Raw genomic sequence first — 17563 nt, 5'->3', positions numbered from 1 at the left:
CTTCCTGGATGCCTCGGATGCGGACCCTTCGGATTCCTCCCCCTCCCTTCGGCGGGCTTTAGGACCTGGCTCCCTTTCCGGGCTGCTCATTGCGCCTCCCTCTGGTACATTTGAACTTGGCGCGCGCGCGCTGTCTCCGACCCTCCTCTCTACCGTTTCCTCGCTCTCTGACGCAGGCGTGGCTGCTGCCGGAGAGCTGCCTGTCGCTGGTGCCTGGAACTCCTCCCCCCTGCTGCTCTCTGGTGGAGTAGCTGGTCCGGATTTCCAGCTGCTGCTCTCTGAATCCCCTCTGGTCCCTTCTTCCTGGGGTGCCCCTCTTGGTAACCCCCCAGCTCTGCCCACGGGAGCCCCTTTCTGTGAATCCTCCGATTCGCTGGACAGACTTAGAGATCTCGGACGGCTATCATCGCTAACCTCTCCTTCCGATTCCTCGCCATCCGTTCCCTCTGCTCCTGAACCCCTGACACATATCATTAACCTAATTCTTTAAACATTTTTACTAGAACCAAGTAGTTCCATTTCAACATTTTTCTAACATTCATCAATTATTTTAAAACAGTCCTAATGATAAAAGAAAAAAAAAGTAAAACAATCCAATCTTCATCCAGCGTCCCTTCCTCCTGGTCCCGGATTTTGTCAGTCCTTTTTGTCCCATTAATCTAGCGCATTAACCTGGTATCCTTATATCCGAGGCCCTCAAGTCTCTTCCATGTCCCTTCCGCGACTCTCATGGGAACTCCAGCTTAGTAATGTTTTTGACCCTTTTCAGCAGATCAGCCCCATTTCCATAGTCCAGACTAAACTCCATGTGATATTTCAACTCCTGTTTCAGATTCCCTCCAAAATTAAGAGCCCCCACAGCTCCAAACATCTGACGGCCCATTACCAGACTCAGAAAGTCCAAACATCCCTGCATGGGAGGGTCAGTCCAACCCCCCATTTCCAAACCAAACCAAACTTTATCTTTCCAAATCTGGTTTTTTCCAAATTCATTTATCAAATCCAAAGACTCATGTTCCTGCAGGGCCGCAACTCCCTCCATTTCTGACACCCAGGATTCAGCAGCATCCTCTTCTCTCATCTGTGCTGTCATAGCACACTCCTGTTTTACTTCCTGGGTAGGCTCCATGTAGTTTCCTGCTGCCTGTTCAAAAATTCTGGCCGCATTAGTCATCAAATCCGTCTTCTGGCTTAACTGATCCAATAGAGCATTTATTTTACAGAAAGCACCCAACAGAGCTTCTGAAAACATTGTCCTACAAGGTCACAAGTCCTTTCCCACGATTGTAATCTGTAGCAGCTGCAAGCTCCTGAAATTGGTTACAATTTCACAGTCTCCCTCTAGGGGGAAAACTTCTGTTTATTCTTTCTTTTAAGAACAATAGCAACAAAGTTTCTTTTTTAGGATATTCTGTCAATATTTGTTCCTTTGAAATGCGAAAGGAAACAATGGAATCACTATGTTACTTTTCTTTTAGCTGTCTGTCAAAAACATTTGTCTCTGGTCAATGAGCTTCAAACGTCAGTCCTGACACTCCGCTCCAGGATCAGGACGGTGGAAAGTTACTTTACTTTAAACTCACTTCTGCAGGTTTAAACAGTCCAAAAAGAGATCCCCCTTCTTCTCCTGCTACCGAAGGGGGGTTCCACGATTTTAAATGATGAAAGCCAATCCTTTAAAAGTAATTTTCTAAGCTCTAGTTTACGTTGTCTTTGCTTTATTCTGGCTACAAAGAAACGGAAGGCTGACTTCCTGTTTAGACCTTCCCGTTTCAGTACCAAATTGAAATAAATTTTAAGTCCAATTCCTCTCTACTGGCCAGTCCTTATTTAAAATCCAATTGTTCGAGTTTTAAGTACTCACAGGTGATTCTTTAGATGCCAAATTGTCCCAGGAAAAAGGCAGCGCTCTCCGGCAACGGCTATGCGGCTTCGCTCCACGGAAAAAGCAGTTGACTCACAGCACTGCGCCACTTCCCCCTCTTCGCTTCGGAGCCCGTTAATGGGTTCCTTTGTGTTAGGATATTTCCGTTCCACCTTAAAAGGAAGCAGGATGTTTTGTATCACAGCCTGCGTAAGTTCCTGTCTCACAGGATGTTTATGCTATATGTTCCTTTCGATTTTGCCTGTCTTGCCTGAGCAGTCGGAGGAGACGGTCATGATTTCTTTGTTCTGACCTACGATGAATAAAACTGTAAATATGCAGTTCTGCTCTCATGCTGTGCAACTTCTGTTGTGTGAATTCTGCTGAAAGAGTGTGCTCTAAGCCAGAGGCTTAGTGTCGCTATAAATAGCTGATGCTGCCTGACTACGGGAGGTCGATGGATCGTCCGGCACCGAGCTTGGGCTCAGATGGACCTTATCTCCCTGGCAGTATCCCAACAACAAGGTTTCGGGCCCAGATTCACGGCACTTGCAGGAGAGTAAGACAGCAACAGACTGCTGAAAGGTATGTTGGAAAAGCGAAAGTAAAGGCTTTTCTGTTGCCGCGGCAGCCCCTTTGATGTCCGGCAAGGCCTAATTGGCCTGGGAGCCGAGCCAAGCAGGCTTCGTGATTTATGAGAGCCAAGATAAGGAGTCTTTGAAGGCATAAAGGCTCCTGGCTGAAGCAAATAGCTGAGATGGATCTTTTAGAATCCTCTGAAGCTGCTGAGTGTCCAAAGTTAAATCGGGACAATTATGAGACCTGGGCTAAATGGTGTGAGAGTTTGCTGCGTCAGTTTGGAGTGTGGCATACTGTGTCTGAAGCCCCTCCAGTTCCTCGGACAGAGAAATGGCAGAGCCAGAATTTGAGGGCCGTGGATGTTATTGTCTTATCCGTCTCTCTGGAGGAAATAAAGACGCTTGCTGGAAATCTCACGGCACGTGACATGTGGGATGCTTTGAAAAAGGCCCACCAGCCAATAATCCCAGCCCAGTGTTTGAATGCATCGGAGGTCCTGGCTGTTTCCCAGAATGCGAGTGAATGCAGAGATGCCGAGGGCACCGGTTGCAAGCTGCAGGGGGAGCTGACTGTGATGTCATCCCAGGCAGCATTCCAGCCTCCAGAGGGAGCCAAGGAGTCGGCAGCTGAGAGCTCTGTTTCTCGTGGGAACCAAGGTCAGAGCCTTTGCAGAGGCCGGAAGACCAGACGTAAACAGAGCAAGATGCTTGCAGGTGGCCAGGAGCAGGGGGGCAAGTTGCAAAAGCCCACGCCAGTGGAAAACAAGGCTATGTTAGCTGGCACAGCTCCACCAAAGGCTAAAGGCACGTCTGATGGCCAGGAGCAGGGGGGCAAGTTGCAAAAGCCCTCGCCAGTGGAAAACACGGCTATGTTTGCTGGCACAGCTTCACCAAAGGCTAAAGGCAAGCTGCAAAAGCCCACGCTGGTGGAAAACAAGGTTTTGTTTGCCAGCAAATCTGCTTCGAAGGGGAAGGCCAGGTTTATTGTGGACTCTGCGGCGACGCGCCATCTCTCCAAAGACCGCCATCTGTTTGTCTCCTTCACACCTCAAGATGGAGAGGTCCAGCTGGCTGATGGAAGGACTTTGCAAGCTACAGGAGTTGGGACTGTGAAACTTAAAAGTCTGCATACTACCATTAGAAATGTTCTTTTTGTTCCAGGAGCTGTGGACAATTTGATTAGTGTACCACAGCTGACTAGGCGTGGTTTTGAAGTTTCCTTCAAGAGGACTGTTTGTGTCATCAGAAAAGGCAAAGAGGACTTGTGGCATGCAAAGTTGATGGATGGTTTGTTCTGTCTAACTTATGATGATGTTGCTGTGTCTAATGCTGATACTTGTTGTGTTGCACAAACTAACAAGGTTCTTCATGCAGGTTGCATTCATGATGCACATCGAAGATTTTGTCACCTCTCTTGGCAAGCGCTAGCCAAGATGCCTGGGTTGGTTGAAGGTTTGGACATCAAACCTTGCAAATTTCACATGAAATGTGTCTCTTGTGCAGAGAACAAGGTGAAGGTTGCTCCAAAAGGCAAGGAGTCTAGCAGGCAGGCTTCCAAACCCTACCAGCTAGTTCACGCAGACCTGGTAGGTCCTCTAGCACCCTCTTTGGGAGGAGCAAGGTACTTCATGGTTCTAATTGATTCTTTTTCCAGGTACATTCATGTGTTTATGCTCGAGCAGAAATCGCAAGCATTCCCTAGGTTCAAGGCATTCTGTGCTTGGTTGGAGAATGCTCATGGTAAACGTATTGGCTGTCTGTTTACTGATCGGGGCGGGGAGTTCACTTCTCAGCAGTTTGAAGCTTTCCTGACTGAGAAGGGAATCCAGCATGACTTGTCGACGCCTAGATCGCCATGGATGAATGGGCTTGCGGAGAGAGCAAATCAAACGTTGCTGCAAGGAATAAAAACCTTGTTGCATGATGCCAACCTCCCTGAGAAGTTTTGGGGGGAGGCTTTGGCGAATTTTGTTTACACTTTTAACAGGAGACTGTCATCACCTATCGGCTGCACTCCCTATGAGAAAATGTTTGGGAAGCAACCTAATGTCAAACACTTGAAAATCTTTGGTTCTGACATGTGGGTACACACCCCACAAAGCAACAAGCTTGGGAAGCGTGGGGCACATGGTTTGTTCATGGGGTACGATAAAGGTGCGTACAGAGTATGGATGACTAACTCTAAATCCATAAAGTTCACAAGGAGTGTTGAGTACAATCCTAAGTGGGGGGAAAATGTGGGAATTTTCCAGAGTTACCCAGAGGAGGATGAAGGTGATGTGAAGAAAGCAGATCATGCTGAGAAAGCTGAGGAAACTGAGGATGATGATGATGATGATCAGAGTTCGGATTCCAGTTCAGTGGGCGGCGCTGCTGCTGCTGTCAGTGACAGTGATGACACAGCAGACTACAAGAGCGCAAAAGCCTCAGTCAGACCATCTGATGAGTCTGACAATGAACTGGAAGAACCACTGTTCACCATTGGTCACTTTTCTCCTAAGAAAGAGGAGATGAGTCCAGAAGACTTGCGTCTGGTTCGCAGGTCTGAAAGGGCGACCAAAGGCAAACCCCCAAAGAGATTTGCTGATGAGTTTGCTAAGATGGCAACTGCTGTTCTTAGTAGCTCAGAGAAGGTGTGGGAACCTTCAAGCTTCAAAGAGGTCCAGGAGTTAACCTCTAAAGATGCTGAGCCTTGGCTAAATGCCATGAAGGCTGAAGTTGATTCCTTGAACAGGAACCAAACTTGGGAGCTGGTACCGGTAGTCCCAGGAATGAGACTGGTTGGCAGCAAATGGGTCTTCAAGGCCAAGACAGACCAGAATGGCAAGGTTGTCAGACACAAAGCCAGGTTGGTTGCCAGAGGTTTTTCACAGGTACCAGGGCAGGATTACCACGAGACCTACTCACCCACGGTCAAATATGAGAGCATTCGGCTGATGCTCAAGATCGCTGCGGAGGAGAAACTGCATGTTTCCCATCATGACATAAATACAGCTTTTTTGTACGGGATTTTGGGGGAGGAGCTGTACATGCTTCCACCTGACGGGATGCAGATACAGAAGGGAATGGTCTGTAAACTGCGGAAATCCTTATATGGTCTCAAGCAGAGTGCCAGGTGTTGGAACACAAAACTCACTGAAACGTTGCTTTCTCTAGGTTTTCACCAGGGCAAAGCTGATCCGTGTGTGTTTGTCAAGGAGGAGGGGCAAAACAAACTGTATTGTTTATGTTTTGTTGATGATCTTCTGATGTTTTGGAAGAATCAGGCTTTCTACCAAAGCACCCTAGCTCAGCTGAAGGAGCACTTTGACATGAAGGATCTTGGTGAGGTATCCAACTATCTTTCTCTGCAGGTGGAGAGGGACCAAGCAGGTAATTTTCTGGTACACCAAACACAGAAAATTGCTGATGTATTAACCAGGTTGAATTTGGTTGATGCAAACCCAGCAGACACACCGATGGTGACAGGTTACCAGGTAGACAGTACTGCTGAAGCGTTTTCTGACACAACGCTGTACAGATGCATTCTAGGCAAGTTGAATTTCATTGCTAGATGTTCAAGACCTGACATTGCTGTAAGCACTAACCTGCTTAGCAGACATGCTAACAATCCTACTGTTCAGGATTGGAAAGCTCTGAAGCGCATAGCCCGGTACTTGAAAGGGACTATGCACTACAGGCTGAGGTTCACCAGTCAGAAGACTGGAGGTCTTGAAATCTTTGCAGATGCAAGTTTTGGAAGTGACACCACGGATGGTACAAGCACTTCTGGAGTATGCTACATGTACAACCACTGCCTGTTTGACTGGTTGTGCAAAAAGCAGACGACAGTTAGCCTAAGTTCCTGTGAAGCAGAACTCAATGCTCTGTCATTTTCACTCATGGATTGTGAATGGTTGATGCAACTGTTTAAGGACATTGGGGTTTCTGTGAAATGTCCTATACAAGTGTATCAAGACAATAGATCTTGTTTGGCTTTGCTGAACTCGGAGAGTTGCAAGCAAAGGACCAAGTACTTGCAGATTAAGCTACATCGTGCAAGAGAGTGTATTCAGAAAGGACTTATTCAAGTGTCCTACATGCCAGGAAATGAAATTCCTGCTGATCTGTTGTCTAAGGTTGTTAACAGAGAACAACTGAAGGTTTACGCACAAAAGTTGCAATTGGGTTGAACCACAGGTACTACAGGTTACACGGAAAGGGGGAGGATGTTAGGATATTTCCGTTCCACCTTAAAAGGAAGCAGGATGTTTTGTATCACAGCCTGCGTAAGTTCCTGTCTCACAGGATGTTTATGCTATATGTTCCTTTCGATTTTGCCTGTCTTGCCTGAGCAGTCGGAGGAGACGGTCATGATTTCTTTGTTCTGACCTACGATGAATAAAACTGTAAATATGCAGTTCTGCTCTCATGCTGTGCAACTTCTGTTGTGTGAATTCTGCTGAAAGAGTGTGCTCTAAGCCAGAGGCTTAGTGTCGCTATAAATAGCTGATGCTGCCTGACTACGGGAGGTCGATGGATCGTCCGGCACCGAGCTTGGGCTCAGATGGACCTTATCTCCCTGGCAGTATCCCAACACTTTGCGGGTTGGGGGGGCGCTAAAGGTGCCCGCTGAGTCCCATGGTCACAGGCTTCATCCGCCTGTGATTTTTTAAAGGGTCCCCGCTTCGCCGTAGCGGAAATGACCCGTTTCGCGCGGAGCTGGTCCCTCCAGTTCAGAGGGAGTCCGCCATTGCCGATGGCGCCACCCCGGAAGTTGACATGAGCTGGAAGCTGTATGCTGGCTCCCTCGGCCAGTAAAGCGAGATAAGCACCGCAACCCTAGAGTCGTCTGCGACTGGACCTAATGGTCAGGGGTCCCTTTACCTTTATAAAGTCATAGAGCTGGGTTGCTGCCAGACTGCCTCTTTCTTGCGGGAATGATTCAAGTGCGTGCTGGAACTGAAGTGGATGGCTTCTGTTGGGCAATTGGCAGGGAAATGCACTAAAAAGTATGGGATGAAAGAATGATTAGTAGTAGGAAGATATGTAAAACCCCCACAAGGAAATCAGGGTGAATGCAGGACATATGCTCCTTGTGATATAACTGTCCCATAAATGAATTTGAATGAATGCTCCATAAAGACTGGACATAGTCTGACCAGTGCAGTAGCTTTGAGCAAGTAAACCAGAATAAATGCTGTTTAAACAGGTCATCTGGAAATGCCCTCAGAAAGGCCCGAAGTCTACTCCTCATCTGTTTAACTGTGCTGTATGGGATATTGCTATGCAGACACTGTATCACGGCCTGCTCTAAAAATAAACTGTGGCTGGCAAACAGTTTTTTAATAGTTTGTGTGGAATGTCATCAGCTGAAAGATATCAAAAAACATTTGCTGTACTTAAAATCTTACAAAGGGTCACACAGGTGATTGCAAAAACATTTTCTTTCTAGATCTGTTTCCCGGACAAAGCTTTTAAGCCTACAGGTATTAAAAAACTCTAAAAAAGAATACAGTGTGTGTGTTTGGGTTGTTTTTGTGTGTGTGTGTGTGTGTGTGTGTGTGTGTGTGTGTGTATATATATATATATATATATATCACAGTTTATATAGTTAACCATATTCCTAATCTCCCACTATTCGTTTTCATGCTCTCCTATACTAGAATACTAGCTTTTACGTCTATTCAATTTAGCATGTAAGGTAAAATTGTATAGAAAGTAAGTTTTTGCATAAGGGAATTAATCTAGAGATTCTTAAAAACCACAAAAAACACAAGTAACCTGAAGAAGAAGAAGAAATGGTAGGCAAAAAGTCTACGTGCAGTAAGTTGTGGTAGAATTGATATCTTCTCTGAAGGGTTTTATAAATAAAATAAATATAAAAAGACAAGTAACTTTCTCACCTAATTTGCTTGCAGAACTGATAATTAAGTGTTGCTGGCTGCATCACATTTGTGATACTTGATATTGTGTCTCTGCATATTTAGAGGCTAAAATCGTTTTGCTTTTTTGCTGAGTAAAACATCCATTTCATGGATGCTTTCCGCCCACGGATAACGTCTAGCTCCTGTCTTATAATTTACCCTCCAGTGGAGAAACCTCCCATTTGGGCTAACATTCTCCCATGTCCCAAATTTAAAGGGAATTCTGACATCCTCATACAACACTTGGGAGTAAAATCAGAGGTCACTGATCTGCAGGTGCACATGTGCCAACAGACACCTTTGCTGGAACCCGCAGTCTCCCCTCCTTGGATGAAATTAGGCTTAAAAGAAGCATTCCCTTGTAGGTTGTGGTGAGTGCTTTGTTGCAGTGTGTGTGTGTACGTACACACACACACACACACACACACACACACACACACACACGGTGCTCATAACAGTCTTACCTGTTTGCAAATCTGTTGGGGGCCAAAAAGAAGATTGGCACTTCCCAAACTTAAGGCTACAAACTGTCTCTGTTAATAACAGAAATCATAATAAACGTAGGATGGTGGTCAAAAGAAAGTTTCCAACTATTTGTAGATTGTTTTGTGGGCAGCTGGTTCCAAGATGCAAGCTACAATAGATGAAAGATAATGACAGGAAGGGGATTCAGACCAATAAATCACTTTTTGAGGGGCCAACAAAAGCGTTAGGATGGCTTCTTTCTATTAAGACAAACTTTTGAAAGATTTCTATTTAGCCCACTGCTATTCAGTGCTTGGCAGTGTAGGATTGTTTCTCTCTCGCCCCCCCCCCCCCAGTTGTGTATATGTAAGGAGGTCCAGAGGGGAAACATCTATTTTGCGAAGACATTTTTTTCTCAGAATCTATGGCTCTGATTTGACTGAGTGACACAGAAGCATTAGAGGCCTCTAGTTCTCCTGCCGCACACTTTTGATGCCAACCCAACACTGAGAATTGTGCAGTGCACTCTGCCCTCCTTCTGAGTAGGTGCTTATTCTTTTCCATCAAAGAGCTTTCCAGCAACTATCTGGACGATAGCTGCTCAAATCCAGAGACACAAGGCAGTTCTCTGAACATTCTGCAAAACGTTGTGCAACCGGATCTGCTTCCCTCCTTACTGCTGGTAAGTCCAACATCACCGCTTGTTCAGTAAACATCTCCTCTTCCCCGTTCCTAGAGTGCCCTCGGGTTTTCCTTCACACGCTTCTTCCTGAGTTCACCATTTCCGGTTTGTGACACATCTTTGCTCCAGTTCAGCTCCTTATCTTTCACCTCATCTTTAGACATGGATTTCAGTCACTCTCTTCCTGAAATGCCTCATCAGTGCCAACAGCATTCTAGAATTGAAACATGCTGGTTGTTGCACCGTCCATAATTAGTTAGTCCATTTTTGGTACCCCTGATTTGTTGGTTGTATTTACACACCATCATTTTCTCCAAGGGGCTCAAGGTGGGGTCTGAGTGGGCACTTGAACCCTGATCCCCCAGGTCCTAGTCTGACACTCTAATCACTATGCCACCCTGGCTCTGGACATGTGTGAAGGATCCGACAACAGTCGGAGCATTCCCAGAAATAAAATCTAGCTCAAAATGTCAGTGTGACCACATCCTCAAGTTACTGCCTACAAGGAACCCTTCAGCAAAGGTCAGAGGTAATGTTACATAATATCACATGAGCTAACAGCTATTCTTGCTTAATATTATTATCCCACATTACCTTATCTTGTTGTGAGTCAGCAAGAGTACAAAGGCATTATCATTGCACAATCTGGCATGAAGTGCTAAAGAATGAAGTTCTGTCACAGCATCTTGGTTGAGCATAATTATATCTGACCCTGATCACTTTTTTATTTTTGCAGATAAATGACTTAGACGTTTCTTATTTAGTATTGTATTGGCTGAATTGGTCATACTATTTTTTTACTTTTTTAAAAAAATGTGGGCAATTCATTTAACCCAACTCCAATTATGTGTGCAAAAATAAATAAAAAGAATGCTCACATTGAACAACTTATTTTAGCAGGTCATTAAATTTGGCCCATAAATAAAAACAGAGGCAACAGTCATTTGCGTAACATTTTTTTAAAAAATTGGTCGAGAAACTTTGTGCTGCATGTGGTTTAATGTGACATCCTTTGTGATTTTGACATCATTGATATAAAAGCTATATGTTAAAGGGAAAGGGTTGAACAAATTTGACAGCTGATATTTGAGTACAATAAAACAATAACATTAAGTCAAACAATAACATTAAGTTCTGCTCTGCTGTGAGACCCTAAACCACCTGCATGGCTACCTCACTTTGCCTAATGTTAGGGCCGGCCCTGCAACAATCAGCACTCTGGTTCCTCTAGGGTGAAGAGTATCTTCTAGGCTTCAGTACCAATTTAAGTGCTGTCAATCAGGCTATTCTTATGTTCTTAATCCACAGTACCTCCAGGAAAATCTGGAAAGATGCACTATCTGAAACCATAGTGGCAGTCAGTGAAGGCAGTACGAAGCAAGATGGACTGTTGGTCTGACTCTGTATAAGGCAGCTTCCTATGCTATTTGTTCCTAAGCTCAGTAAAGCCTTCACATCCAAGTGATTTACTCTGCCTGAATGCCCCATTGTGGGAGGGGTAGGTGCCACTGGCCCTTCAGGAGGTGGCAGTGCATCCTACTTTCAAGACAATCTCTCTGGACCCAGAATTATTGTTCATGGGACAATATTCCCCTTTGGGACAAAGTGATCAAGAGGGTGGTGGTGTGCTTAGAAGAAGTGGGTTATCTGGGCCCATTACAATCCGGCTTCAGGCCTGGATACAGCACTGAAAGTGCTCCGGTCACCCTAGGTGGTAACTTTTGTCAGGAGAGAGACAGGAGGACTGCAACCTTTTTGGTTCTCCTTGACCTCTCAGCAGCTTTTGATACTGCTTGTGGGATGTAACATAAGCAGTCAAGTACAACACTTCCTGTTAGCCCAGAGTGGACACACAGGGGGATGTTACTCCAGCCAGGAGGACTTCCTGTCACACCTGGTCTGGAGCATCCTCCCCCTGCGTGTGACCAGGTAGATGAGTGTGATCCTGTGAGACCCTGTAAAAGGGCCAGTCATGCAGCCATCTTCCTCTTTTGCTGCTTTCTTCTGATACTGATGTATTTTGCTGTCTGCTGGTTCTCAGCCAGCAGCACATGGGCTCAAACCTCTACATGGGATGAATCCACTCTCTTTTCTGTAACTCCAAGCTAAAAGCCTGCCTTCAGGGAACCTACTGTGAACTGAATGTAAGTAAACTTATCAGTACTTTTAAAGAAGACTGTTGTGTTTTTATTCAAGAGGGATAAAAGGGGATTTACCAGGATCAAGCCCAATCTGGACAAGTCAGATTGGATTGCTTAAGTAAAGAGATTCAAATGAATCTACCAACTAGCTTCCTGCTATATATTGGGGGATGTACTCTGTTACTGACTCACAAGCGTAAGTGAGGAAGGATAATATTTACTCAATATATCCTCTCCTACTATCCACAACATTCCCACACTGCTGACCACTGTATCCTCTTGGAGCAGCTCTAGGCATTGGAAGTTGGGGTACCGTGTTGACAGTTGTTCTCCTCCAACCTACAAGGCTGATTTCACAGAGTAAAGCTGGGGGGCAATTGCAGGTTGCTTTGGGAGCTAACCTGTGGGTTTCGCCAGGTGGCAACCTTGTTCCCCATGCCTTTTAACATATATATGAAGCAATTGAGAATGATTAACAGGGGATTTGGAGTGAAGTGTCATCAGTATGTTGACGGCACTTAGCTCTATTGGACTGTTCTCTCTGAATCAGAGGAATCATTCTAAGGTGCTATATTAGATCAGCGCTTGGAAGAGGTAACGTGCTGGATGCTGACCAATTAACTGAAACTGAATCTAGACAAGATGGAGGTACTGTATGTTGCAGCTTTTCAAATCTGGTTCATAGGGAGAAGGCCAGTTCTGGACAGGGGTGCATTCTGCTGGAAGGAACAAGTGTATAGCTAGGAGGTACTCCTTGATCCATCCAGCCTTGGTGGCTAGGTTTGTCAGCTACATCCCTTTTGGAATAGAGATAGCTTGGCAACAGTGATAAACTCTCTGGTAATTTCCAGATTGAACAATTCTACATGGGGCTGCCCTTGAAGATAGTTCAGGACCTGCAACTAGTGCAGAATGCAGAAGTAAGGCTTCTTCTGGGTGTCTCTGGCAAAACACAGATTACGTAGGTCTGGAAAGATCCGCACTGGATGCCAGTTCACTACTGATGTATTTTATATACATCACTTATATGTAAGTGTTAATACTTATTACTTGGGCTGCAAATATCTGAAGCAGTGCCTCCCCCTCACCTGTTGACCTGTCCAGGTGTTAAGCTCATCAGAAAGGCCCTACTTGTACTGCCTCCACCTTCTTTGGTTGGAAGGGCAGCAAAGCACAAGAGGGCCTTCACTGTGGTGGCCCCAAGGTTGTGGAATAACCTGCTCTCTGAGGTGCACCATCATTGTATGCTTTTAGACAAGTGGTCAAGAGACACTTTTTTTACCCAGGCCTTTGGTTGATTGGATGCCTTCAACCGCCTGCACTGTTGCTGTGCACCGCTGCTCTGTTATTTGGATATTGGCTGTTTCTGTGCCATTATTTTGTGATTTCAATGTACATTGTACTTATTTTAAGTGTGATTTTCTTTTGGTAACACATCCTGGGACTTTTTGATGAAGGATACTTATATTTGCTATAAGTACAAAAAATATGTTAATAAACACAACACTTTTTTTAAAACTCAGAAAGTGCTGAATTCAAGCCTTTATTTAAAAGGAAGACTCTTTTGCTGCATTTCAAGGTGGGGTTGCACAGGAAATCCTCCTCTGCAGTTCAAGGTGGGGCTGCGAAGGATGACATCCTGTGCAGCCCCGGAGTCCGTTTACAATGGCATAATGTCATAGGACATAAGGTGATTGACAGATGGGTGGCCTGGCTACCTTACAAAGTGGCCTGTGGTGGGTTAGAAGGTCAGCAAATAGCAGCAGTGTTTCGGTCACTTCCAGGAAGGCTGGGTCACTAAGGTACAAGTGGCTGCCAAGGCCTGTTTTGTTGACCTGTGAGCTTCCCATTTCCACCCAAGCTGGTCATTAGAAGAACCTTGTAATGATAATAATTTGGTGCCTGAATTTGCTTGTTTTCCTCTCCCATCCTCAGCCCTTTTTCCTTTTGTGTTCAATCTTTTTAGATTGTAAGCCCAAGGGCAATGACTGTGTTATTTTTTACTGATTTGTAAGCTGCTTGGGGAGCCTTTCTGGCTGAAGAGCCGGACATAAATGCTTTGAATTAGTAAATGAATTTAAGATTTTGGTTTGGTTATTCTTATGCTCTTATTCTGCTGCTTTAATATTCAAATTCAAAAGATACTAGGCTATTTACATCAAACTACTCCTGCTACCAAAAACTAAACAAGAAGTGAAGCAAACATTTTGTTACAGTCAATTCTGCATAGCAAGTGTTCACATTATGTACAACCAAGGATTTTAATGGGAGATCGGTTAGCTCTCTCATAACGCTTGGAGTGAGCTGGCATGTATACTCTCACCTCTTTTTCTTCTTTACTATCTTGTAAAAAAAAGAGAAAAATGTCCACGGAATACATGACATTTATCATAACAAGTTTGATCCATGCAGTTGACAATTAGAAATCGCCTACGGCTGGCATTGGGGCATGGTATTTGTTTGTGTTTTTAAGGTTCTGTGTTTCTGTAACCCTTTGTTTCCATTGGTGGAAGCCAAAGGTCAACACCTATACGTACTTCAAATATACTTAACTCAATATTGGTATCTCTGCAACAGATCAAGAAGGACTGTTGTTGCTATGCATCACCTATGTGAGAGTGTTAAAAGCTGGTGAAAGTAATATACTTTTGCTCAGTAGGCATGTTTGCAAATAACAGTTGTGCCTCATGCTATCACTGAGAAGCTGGTATTTGGGGTATGGGACAGGGAATCTTAAGCCCACACCCAGAATATGTGTGTACACATACAGAATTGATGCCACAATTTGCCATGATCCAGATTCCACTCTCAGTTCCAGCAGAGTAATGCTCTAGGACTTCTATTATTGTAACTGAAATGAAAAGCTCCTTCCTTATTTGCATGTGAAACATGTTATGATAAAGTAAAGGTAAAGGGACCCCTGACCATTAGGTCCAGTCGTGGCCGACTCTGGGGTTGCGGCGCTCATCTCGCTTTATTGGCCGAGGGAGCCGGCGTACAGCTTCTGGGTCATGTGGCCAGCATGACTAAGCCGCTTCTGGCGAACCAGAGCAGTGCACGGAAACGCCGTTTACCTTCCCGCCAGAGCGGTACCTATTTATCTACTTGTACTTTGACGTGCTTTCGAACTGCTAGGTGGGCAGGAGCTGGGACCAAGCAACGGGAGCTCACCCCGTCGCAGGGATTCGAACCGCCAACTTGCTGATCGGCAAGTCCTAGGCTCTGCGGTTTAACCCACAGCTTAAAACTCCACAATACTTACTCCAAATATTGAAAAGGAACAGGTAAGTTTCTAGAACTCAGAACAATTTGTGATCCATCTGTCAAAGAATCAGCGAAGACTATAGGCTTGGGCACACACCAACAGTCCCTATTTGCCAGGAAGAATCTCTGTTTCTGGTAACCTATCCTTAGCAAATGATTGTCCCTATTTTGGTTTGCCAGGTGGGACAGAGTGCATGCTAAAGGTTTGTTGATGGTCTTTTGAGGTCCAGCCCCTTCTTGCCTTTCCCTGTACAGTCATAACTTGGTTCTCGAATGCCTTGGTACTCGTACGTTTTGGCTCCCAAATGGCGAAAACCCGGAAGTAAGTGTTCCGGTTTTTGAACATTCTTTGGAAGCCAAATGTCCAATGCAGCTTCCAATTGAGTGCAGGAAGCTCCACTATACAGTGGTACCTTGGTTGTTGAACTTAATCCGTTCCAAGAGTCCATTTGACTCCCGGAACCGTTCGAAAACCAAGGTGCGGCTTCCAACTGGCTGCAGGAGCTTCCTGCACTCAATCGGAAGCTGTGGCAGACATTTGACTTCCAAAGAATGTTCAGAAACTGGAACACTTACTTCCGGGTTTTTGGCATTTGGCAGCCAAAACGTACGAGTACCAAGTCGTTTAAGAACCAAGGTACGACTGTAGTTTATATCTGTCCTTCTTACTTCAGGCACTTGTCTCCACCATACCTGCAGTTAAGATGAACTAAGGTGCCGGTCATGCACAGCTTGCATTTGTACACACCAAAGCTGCTGAGATAACAGGCTGCAGGACAGCTGTGCACTGTGGTTGTCTTAGGATGAAACCACTTATCTGGAATTATTTCCCACTGAATTCAGTACGACATCAACATTATTATTTGGCTTTCTTACCTGCCCTTCACCATAAGATCCCAGGGATGGTTGCATCAGTACAATATTATATCTAAGATAATACATAAGGGTGGGTCCTAGGTATATCTATAGCTATGGTGTTAAAGGCCAGGACAAACCAGTACAGTGGTACCTCGGGTTACATACGCTTCAGGTTACAGACTCCGCTAACCCAGCAATAATACCTCGGGTTAAGAACTTTGCTTCAGGATGAGAACAGAAATCGTGCGGCAGCAGCGAGAGGCCCTATTAGCTAAAGTAAAGTGGTACTTCAGGTTAAGAACAGTTTCAGGTTAAGAACGGACCTCTGGAACGAATTAAGTACGTAACCAGAGGTACCACTGTACTGTATTGTATTGAACTCCTGCAGGAAGCTATATGTTGACAGTGAAAAGGTTCCCTGCTTCTGAAGTTATCCCTCCAACTCATGAAGGGTGACAGAGATGACAACAGGGAGCAGAGCTAGTGTCCTGCCCTCATTCTCCCTCATTTTGTGAGGGACTGAAAATACCTGAATAGGGTGAGCATGTAATAAAGGTGCCGAGAGGCCTTGCAAACTGATGCACCTTGGGCAGTGATGTACAAGAAAAAAAGTGTGAAAGAAGTATACCTTTATTTTCATTGCAAGGTCCTGGCTTGGCATGCTTCCTATGACTTGCTTATGTCTTCTTACAACTATTCATTGCACGCACACCCCACACCGTACTGTCCCCACTCCCCGAACTCTCTTCAAGCTCCACGTTGTCTTAAAATTCTTCAAAATAGCCACCATCTTGCATTTTTTAAAACATATTTTTTGTTAAAGATTTCTTGGTTTACAAAGTAAGTGCAATGTCTCTTTTTTCAAGTTACATTTTCTACACATCAGTTTCATTTGTTGAGACGTTATAACGTTACATTAGGAAGAAAAGGGGGAAAGAGGTGGAGTGGGGGATTGGTGAGTGTGGGTGGGCATACGAATCAGTATGGCTAACCTGATACAAAAACACCATCTTGCATTTTGAGCTATGTCTGGGATGGGGAAACTGTGTCCCTCCAAATGTTGTTGGACTCCAATTCCCAGCAGCCCCATCCAGCATGCCCAATGGTCAATGAGGATGGGAGCTACAGTCCAGCAGCATCTGGAGGTCCACAGGTTCCTCATCGCCTGATCTGTTCATGCTCAACACAACCTTACAATCTTTCTCTATTTGCATAATAGACTCTCAGCCCAGGACTATTGCTTTTATGGCCCAGGATTTAGAACTGGAGCAATTACTTACAGTGGTCGCCACTTCTTTTTTGATCGCTCCTGTTAACATATCTATGCCTGTAAAGCAGGCAAAATAAAATTGTCCTACTTAAAGTGAATATGGCAGGGCTAAATTCTCCAGACAGAGGAAGGGATAAGCCACAAAGTGCCTTAGACAAAGGCTGAGTTCTAGCCAACTATGTGAAAGTGGTGGGAGACTTCTTGATGTGGATTCCAAAGAGTGCCTTCAGATGACTGTTTATTGTGGGATGGGCATTCCTCACACAGACATTTTTCCCCCAGCATAAACCATCCAACACAACTATCCTTAACATTAAAATGCCAGCCCCTCTCCCCCTCTCCCAATTTAATCCATATTTACCCTTTCTGCAGAAAAATCCAAGAGGTTAAGAAGAATCATGTTGCCAAAGGCCCATTAACTATATATGACCACCCCTTTGTGATACTGTGTTGCCCCTGCCACTGGAAATACACTTACTGAGTAAGCGAAGGGAAAATTGGGAGCTGCCTTGTTCACACATACGTAATTTTAATT

General features: G+C 44.9%; 1 protein-coding gene across 3 annotated transcripts in view; it reads right to left on the bottom strand.

Annotated features, from left to right (window-relative positions):
• EOMES (eomesodermin) overlaps positions 1–17563 on the bottom strand; it is a 307841-nt gene that overhangs the window by 36087 nt on the left and 254191 nt on the right. The window contains exon 1 of one of the 3 annotated variants that reach the window (XM_083578005.1): positions 7309–7426. The exons of the other annotated variants lie outside the window; for them this stretch is intronic. The gene's annotated coding sequence lies outside the window, so the exon portion shown is untranslated. Of the gene's footprint in view, positions 1–7308; positions 7427–17563 lie in introns of those variants that run through there. 3 annotated transcript variants of the gene reach the window in all.

The sequence above is a fragment of the Podarcis filfolensis genome (genome assembly GCF_964270895.1).
Source record: "Podarcis filfolensis genome assembly, chromosome: 12".
In the NCBI taxonomy this organism is placed as follows: domain Eukaryota; kingdom Metazoa; phylum Chordata; class Lepidosauria; order Squamata; family Lacertidae; genus Podarcis; species Podarcis filfolensis.
Note: the sequence above shows the minus strand (reverse complement) of the source record. Positions and strands in the feature narration are given on the sequence as shown.